An 8,565-nucleotide genomic window follows, 5' to 3' on the forward strand; every position below is an offset into this window, starting at 1 on the left:
AGGAGCCTCTATTTATTTCATTTATTTTTATAGTTTTTAAAATTCTCCCCAGAGGATATGTGGTTTTTTTTTAATTATTTTTAGAGAGAGAGGAAGAGAGAGAGAGAGGAGACAGAGAGAGAGGAGAGAGAGAGAGAGAGAGAGAGAGAGAGAGAGAGAGAGAGAGAGAGAGAGATCCATTGGTTGCCTTTCTTAAGGAGATCAAACCCACAATCTTTTGGTGTATGGGATGACACTCCAATCAACTGATCAACTGAGCCACCTGGCCAGGGCTCTTACCATTTATTTTTGCTTGCCCTTGTTAGTAATCATCAATCTGAATCTCATTACACTCTTACCCACATTCCTATTTCTAGCCTCTTTATCCATTCTCTTCTCTGGAAAGTTTTATATCAAAATTTTATGATCTTTTTCACATGTGCAATTTACAAGTTAGGTTATTTGAATATTTTTACTGACATCATCAGCTATATATGTTTTGTATTAAGTTTCAGGAAGTAAAATAATTTGTTGGCATAAATTTTTATAAGATTTAGCTCTCTAAAGGAAAAAAAGGGTTTTTAATCATTGACTGATGTAAGTCTTCAGATTGCATAATTTATTGATAAATTATTAAAAAACAAATGAAGTTGGATATAAATGCAAATAAATAACAAGCATATTTAAACTTCATCAAAATTTGGATTTTTAAAAAAATAATCATTGAAATTTAATTACTGTATTACTCTAAATTCTAAAATGTGCAAGATTTCATATTATTTGTCTATTTATTCATTAATTAATTTAAATATTGATTGAAATATTATGTGGTGTGGAAAATATAAAGCAGGCATCCTCAAACTACGGCCCGCGGGCCACATGTGGCCACCGAGAACATTTATCAGGCCCGCTGGGTGCTGCTGCCTGTCCTGCTTAGCAGCCGACTTGTCCCAGGCCCGCAGTGCGCATAGGAATTTGTTCATAGTTGTTTTTTTAAACTATAGTCCCACCCTCCAATGGTCTGAGGGACAGTGAACTGGCCCCCTGTTTAAAAAGTTTGAGGACCCTTGGTATAAAGCTACATTAAATGGGATTCTTGTTTTAGAGGAGTTTTGAAATGAGCCACACAAACAACTACCCTCATTATTTTATAGCTACACTAGAGGCCCAGTGCACGAAATTCATGCACAGGGGTGTGTGTCCCTCAGCCCAGCCTGCACCCTCTTCAATCTGGGACCCCTCAAGGGATGTCCGGTGGGATCAGGCCTAAACAGGCAGTCGGACATCCCTCTCACAATCCAGGACTGCTGGCTCCCAACTGCTCGCCTGCCTGCCTTCCTGATTGCCCCTAACTGCTTCTGCCTGCCAGCCTGATCACCTCCTAACCACTCCCCTGCCAGCCTGATTGATGCCTAACTGCTCCCCCGCCAGCCTGTTTTCCCCTAACTGCCCTCCCCTGCAGGCCTGGTCACCCCTAACTGCCCTCCCCTGCAGGCCTTGTCCCCCACAACTGCTCTCCCCTGCAGGCCTGGGTCCCCCATAACTCCCCTCCCCTGCAGGCCTGGTCACCCCTAACTGCCCTCCCCTGCAGGCCTGGTCACCCCTAACTGCTCTCCCCTGCAGGCCTGGGTCCCTCCCAACTGCCTTTCCCTGCAGGCCTGGTTGCCCCCAACTTCCCTCCTCTGCTGGCTTGGTCACCCCTAACTGCCCTCCCCTGCAGGCTTGATCGCCCCCAAATGCCCTCCCTTACAGGCCTGGTCCCTCCCAACTGCCCTCCCCTGCTGGCCATCTTGTGGTGGCCATCTTGTGTCCACATGGGGGCAGGATCTTTGACCACATGGGGGCAGCCATCTTGTGTGTTGGAGTGATGGTCAATCTGCATATTACTCTTTTATTAGATAGGAAAGAGGCCTGGTGCATGGGTGGGGGCCAGCTGGTTTGCCCTGAAGGGTGTCCCGGATCAGGGTGGGGGTTCCCTTGGGGTGTGGGGTGGCCTGGGCAAGGGGCCTGTGGTGGTTTGCAGGCCGGCCACGCCCCTTGTCGACCCAAGCAGAGGCCCTGGGATCTAAAATTTATTTTTCTTCTACAATTAAAACTTTGTAGCCTGGAGCAGAGCCAAGCCTTCTGCTTGCTCCGTGGCGGCAGCCATTTTTTGGGGGGATTTATGTATCTTCTATAATTGAAACTTTGTAGCCTTAAGCGGAGGCCTGGGCTGGCCAGGGTGTGTGGAAAGCTTGGCTTCCTCCATCGCCCGGGGCAACCCTAGCCTCCTGCTCTTTCCAGCTCCGTGGCTGCCGTCATTTCTGTTTGGGTTTATGTATCTTCTATCATTGAAACTTTGTAGCCTTGAGTGGGGGCCTAGGCCAGCAAGGGCAGGCGAAAAGCTTGGCTTCCTCCATTGCAGGGGAAACCCAAGCCTCCCTCCTGCTCTCTGTGGCTGCAGCCATCTTGGTTGGGTTTATTTGCATATTTGCTCCTGATTGGCTTATGGGCGTGGCTTGTGGGCCTGGCTTGTGGGTGTAGCAGAGTGATGGTTAATTTGCATATTACTCTTTTATTAGATAAGATTGTGTAAGCATATATGTTATAACTTTTATTATAATTCTCATTATTATTTAAAACTTTTAATATTACTAGAATGAATATTATTATTTGAGTTAAACAAAATAACAAACAGAATGTCATATAAGAGATGGTGTTACCTTTCAACATAATTAAAGCAGTTTTTTTATTTTATTTTAGAATTTATTAAGAAAGCTGTCAATCTGAACAGGAGGGAACATTTATTTTAAAAAATAACATCTGCAGGAAACAGCCACAAGGCACTGAGTGCACGTCACGCCTCCCTCCGTCAGAAGCGGCAGGAACGGCAGCGGGAGACTCGTGCTACCAGGAGGCTCTGCACATCCTCTGGATTCGACTTCATTATACAGAAGGACGCTTGGAACATGTATCAAAACCCTCCATCCAAAACATTTTTTCAAACCCGAGGCCCCCTAAAGAGGTGCGTTTCGATGGCTTCACAGTGTAGAATCCGTGCCAACCTTGGTCCCTACAGGAGGACAGCAGCATCCAACCACATGGGGTGCCCACACTCAGGCCGCCAGTCGCAGGGCCGCCCCTGTGAAGGCTGCCCGTGTGGACTGAGCCAGAGGGGCAATGAGCAAAGGCGAAAAGGCAGGAGGCCCTGTCCAAGGCAGTCATTTGATTTCGGCTCATTTAGTGTTTTCCTTTACTTGTGAAATCAAGGACAAGCAATCGAACTTATCTTAGAGTGAGTGTTCTGGAATAAGAATGGCAGACTCGTATCACAGCACTGCTGTTCCCATGTTCAGCACTTAGAACCATCGGTGGCTTTTAGAAACACGTCTTCCAGTGGGTCATGTCTTACTGCAGGGATTCACCCGGGAGCAAGGGCTGCATGGACAGAAACCTCGGGGTCGCTCACCAGCTCCACTGCTATAATACTGTTCTCAGTCATGAAAGTAGCATCTCGAGATAAACAGCTTTACTGGGAAGACTGCTATTTAAAGACACAATGGCGTTTCACATCCAGGGAGCAGTGACTGAAGGCTGCAAACAGAGCTGCGAGCTAGAAGCTTCTCAAGACTCCTCCTCCCTGACCTCCATGATTTCAGAGATTCTGTCTATGGATTTAAGGATCTCAGCAACAAGGTTCAGTGTTTCGGCTCCGGAAACCAGCTGCTTGATGGAGGTGTGTGCGTTGCTCATGACCATGTGCAGATTCTGCAGGGTCATGCCGTGTTCTGCTTCACCACCGTCAGGCTGGTGCCCTGGCCTGAGCGCAGGGCCTCATTCTTCCTCTTGAAGTTAGAGACCTGCACCTGGAGCAAGCTTATGTCTTGTTTCAGTTTCATGACGTGACTTTCCGCCTTTACGGCACGTTTGGTCATCAGCTCCAGGTTCTGCTCCATCTGCTGGACCACGGATTCCAGGTCGTGTAGTCACTCTCTTCCTTGATCATTTTTGCTTCTAACTTGCGCTCCAGCGTCCTCACCATCTCGGTTTGTGTCTCCGAGAAGCTCTGCACCTCCGTCAGCTTCCTCCTGAGCTTCGAGTTCTCATCTTTATCTGCAGCGTCCGAAGGTGCTTGTCCCCCAGACACTCTCCATGGGTGGCAAAGTCTGCACTGGGACTCGCCACGGGAGAGACCCGGGAGTCCGAGTCACTCAGTGTCCATGGGGGCAGGGACTCGGGCCCTGCCAGCTCCGACCGGCTGAAGAAGGAGATGTACATGCTGCAGGGCAATGCGCTGGCCGAGACTCTCGAGTGGGTCTGCTCCACTGCGGACGGCAGGTAGGTGCCATTCCACCCGTCCTCATCCTGGTCCTCCTTTAGGAGGTCACCAGCCCCCATTGGGTCCTCGAAAAACGGCTGCTGGAACTCCAGGCTGAAGCCCACGGGCTGGGAGGGCGGAGAGCTGCAGTTGAGGCCCAGGGAGTGCCTCTTGGATTCCTGCGCATGGAGACTGCTGTTGGCCGAGTCCTCCTTCAGCAGGCTGAGGTTCTTGGTTTTCAGAAACTCTTTAAAGGAGAACAGGTTTGCCTCTTCCAGGTCCGCAAGCTCCTCCTCTCCAAAGTGTATCTCCTGGGCTCCTGGTGGGCCTGGCTTAGTGCCCTTCCCCTTTCCATAGATAAAATCACCCAGAATGAGGAGGCTGCGGGCCTGGGACAGCGGGGAGATGCCTGGGCGGCGCGCATAGCCGGACATCACCGCCCTCCCTAGCCTGGCAGCCGCGGCTCCATGGCTCCAGCTCCGCCCCGGCCCGGCACGAGTCCCCCACCCCGGTCGCCTGCTGCTTGGCCGCTGCTCCCAGCCTCTCGCCACAGCTTCTGCTCCGCTCGCCGGAAGCAAGCGCCCGAACTACAAGGGCCAGCATAGGTGGCTAAAGCAGGTTTTTTTTCCAAAAACCATAAGTATCTTGAGTTACTTCACAATTTCAATGATGTTATTAAGTGATATAAATACTTTAACTGTAAGTGTGCATATGCATACTTTGATGTTTTCTATCTAATGTGTTAAATATAATCAAGTATAGTTGTGCATGGAGGATATAGGTAACAAAAAAATTTAACAAAGTGCATATATGCAAACTGAGACCTAATTTTTGCCATACCACGTTCAGGATTTGTAAAACCTTGAGAATTAAAGTGGGTAAGAGAATTATCTGCAACAGCAGGGTAAATTGAATTCCAACTTTGTCCCAATGAAATATTTTATTTTATTTTTTAAATATATTTTATTGATTTTTTACAGAGAGGAAGGGAGAGGGATAGAGAGTTAGAAACATCGATGAGAGAGAAACATCGATCAGCTGCCTCCTGCACACCCCCTACTGGGGATGTGCCCACAACCAAGGTACATGCCCTTGACTGGAATCGAACCTGGGACCCTTGAGTCCACAGGCCGACGCTCCATCCACTGAGCCAAACCCAGTTAGGGCCCAATGAAATATTTTAAAACAATGCAGACTGTCTCTTTCCTTCCCATGTTCCTTTACAAATAGACATACTTATTGTTAGGTCAAAAATTTACTCAAACTACACTTAGAATGTCTAAATAAAATAGAGTTTCTTTTATAAATTACATATAATAAAAGGCTAATATGCAAATTGTCCCCTCGGCCAGGAGTTCGACCAGCAGGCAGGTCGTCCAACCGCCTATGTCCCCTCTCCCTGGCCAGGCTGGCCAGATCCCACTCATGCACGAATTCATGCATCGGGCCTCTAATATATATATATAATCTGGCCACTCAGTATGTGTGTGTGTGTGTGTGTGTGTGTGTGTGTGTGTGTGTGTGTGTATACACATACATACACTGAGTGGCCAGATTATTATGCATTCAGAGATCATAATAATCTGGCCACTCAGTGTAAATTTATATACATTTCTAAATTTTTCAGTGTAGTGGAAAATACATCTACATTTTGGTCCAGTTGGGTAAGCATTGTGGATACAATAATTTAAAGAGATCTGCTACTTAAATGCTTAGCCTTTCTATATAAAAATGCTCAGAGCTCTACCCTTTACAAAATAGTATCTAAGTATTTTTTAGGGTAATATGATAATGAAGGGAGCTGGTAACCAAATATGAATATGCTGTCCTCTAAATAATCTTTGGATTTTGCTGAGGGGTGGTGAGTCTGGGTTCCTCAGAACTCCTGGCCAGTATCTTCTTTGAGAACTGCCACTGGTACAACTCATGGTCTCTCCCTTGTCTTGACAGTGACTTATAGTCCTGTCTGATTATTCTGAACTCTCCTATCTAGCTCTCCTTGTCACTGATGGGTGTCCTGAGGTCTGGCTGTGACCACACGCAGCTCTACTTTATTATTTTAAATTTTACTAGATTTTTATCCTATTGTGTGAAAATATCATATAACTTTAAAGTTAATTTAGTATATTCCATTGTATGAACATATCAAACTTAATTTTAACTTTTGATGTGCAATGTTCTTCAAACTTTGGACTGTTATAAGCAATGGTATTAGAAATATTCTTTGAATTACAATATGGTACACCAATGCACCAGGGTCTCTAGATAAATAACCACAAGTTAAATTACTGGGATAGAGACACGCAAATCCTCAACTTTAGTAATGATTACAAACTGCTTTCCAAAGTGGTTGTGCCACAAGGAGAAGAGAGGGAGCAAGGTATTAAAAACCTATTTGAAGAAGTAATGGCAGAAAACTTTTCTTCCTTGGTGAAAGAAATAAATATACAAGTCCAAGAAGCACAGAGAGTCCCAAACAAGAGGAACCCAAAGAAGCCCACACCAAACATATCATAATTAAAATGCCAAGGGCCAAAGATAAAGAGAGAATCTTAAAAGCAGCAAGAGAAAAACAGTTACTTACTTACAAGGGAATGCCCATATGACTGTCAGCTGATTTCTCAACAGAAACTATGCAGGCCAGAAGGGAGTGGCAAAAATTATTCAAAGTGATGAATAGCAAGAATCTGCAACCAAGATTACTCTACCCAACAAAGGTATCATTTAAAATTGAAGGACATTTAGAGTGTCCCAGACAAGAAAAACCTAAAGGAGTACATCACTACCAAACCTGTATCACATAAAATGTTAAAGGTTCTTCTTTAAGAAGAAGAAAAAATATGAAAAATAAAATGGCAACAAATTCTTATCTATCAATAATTGAATCTAAAAATCGTAATAAATAAACAAGGAATCTAATGAACAAAATAAACTGATGAATAAAGCAGAAGCAGAGGCATGGAAACATGGAACATTCTGACAAATCTTGAGGAAAGAAAAAGGTGCATATTAACCAAAGACTTATATGCATACATGCATTACCCATGAACACAGACAACAGGGTGGTGAAAGCCTGAGGTAGGGTAGCATCTGGGTGGAGGCATTGGGGAGCAGAAGGGGAGGACATCTGTAATACTCTCAACAATAAAGAATAAACAAACAAACAAACAAAGTGATTGTGCCAATTTAAACTCTCACCATCAGGCTATGAATACTTCAGAAACCTCCAGAGAGGTATAATGGAATATGAGACAGCAAGAAACAATAGTTGCATCTGTTGTAGTGTCAATCATTGAATGAGATACAAGATGCCTTAATAAGCCAATTAATTAGGAGTCATTTATTGTGCGCAGCCCAGAGGGAGGTGTTTCTTCCAAATTTCTGAGCCCCAACATAGAGGAAGTATCTCCTATTTATAGTTTTTGAGCCCTTTGTTTGCAGATATTACAAAGGGCTCTGTGTGAGTTATTGTTACAGACAGTTGTAACCTTGAATACATAATGAGTTTGTATTTGGCATAATTATTATCAGTGTTAGTCTATTTTAGTCTATTACATTAGATGGCTAGCTTGCAAGGTCAGACAGTTAAGTTTATCATCTTTTTCTATTATTTGAACTAAAAACAAAGTCATTTTACAGAATAACAGACTGTCTTAAAGTGACAGAGTTTATAATGACAGAGTTTACAGGACTAGGGACTATCCAACAATAGCAGAGAATTCAAACAGCAGTTTTATACAAGATGGAAGTTACTATGCCTCACATCGCTCCATTAAAATATCTATATCATCTCCATCTCCATCTCCATCTCCATCTCCATCTCCATCTCTATCTCTATCTCTATCTCTATCTCTATCTCTATCTCTATCTCTATCTCTACTTATCTATATCTATGTATAGATATAGACATATAATTTCCACATTCCAGCTATGGCCCAACAGAGGGCCATGTATGTACTATAGGATATATAACATACATAGTATTGTGGGAACCATGCCAGAGTCTCCAGATAGGCAAGGCTAATTAGAGTGTGGAGGCCTTGTTGATAGTACACTAGATGGCCAAGGCCACTCTGAACATGGGAACCTTAATCAGAATGTCCAAGGACTACACAGTTGCAAGGCCACCACAGTCTCATGGTACACTGTGCACTTCTATAGCCAAATGATTGATGTAACTATTGGCAGGAGGCCTCTGTAGTCTAAGTGACTGTATTGCTGCTGCCACGAGAGGAGTGCAGGAAAGGCTGGAAGGAGGGGAGAGGCCAGAGAGCTCAGGTGCCGCTACT

General features: G+C 44.7%; 1 pseudogene across 1 annotated transcript; it reads right to left on the reverse strand.

The window, feature by feature from the left end:
- Window positions 1-3,582: 3,582 nt before the first annotated feature.
- LOC308250413 (endosome-associated-trafficking regulator 1-like) lies at window positions 3,583-4,710 on the reverse strand (annotated as a pseudogene). Its single transcript has one exon. The product of its transcript is annotated as an endosome-associated-trafficking regulator 1-like (transcript).
- Window positions 4,711-8,565: the final 3,855 nt, after the last annotated feature.

This window comes from Plecotus auritus, assembly GCF_963455305.1.
Source record: "Plecotus auritus genome assembly, chromosome: 1".
NCBI lineage: Eukaryota > Metazoa > Chordata > Mammalia > Chiroptera > Vespertilionidae > Plecotus > Plecotus auritus.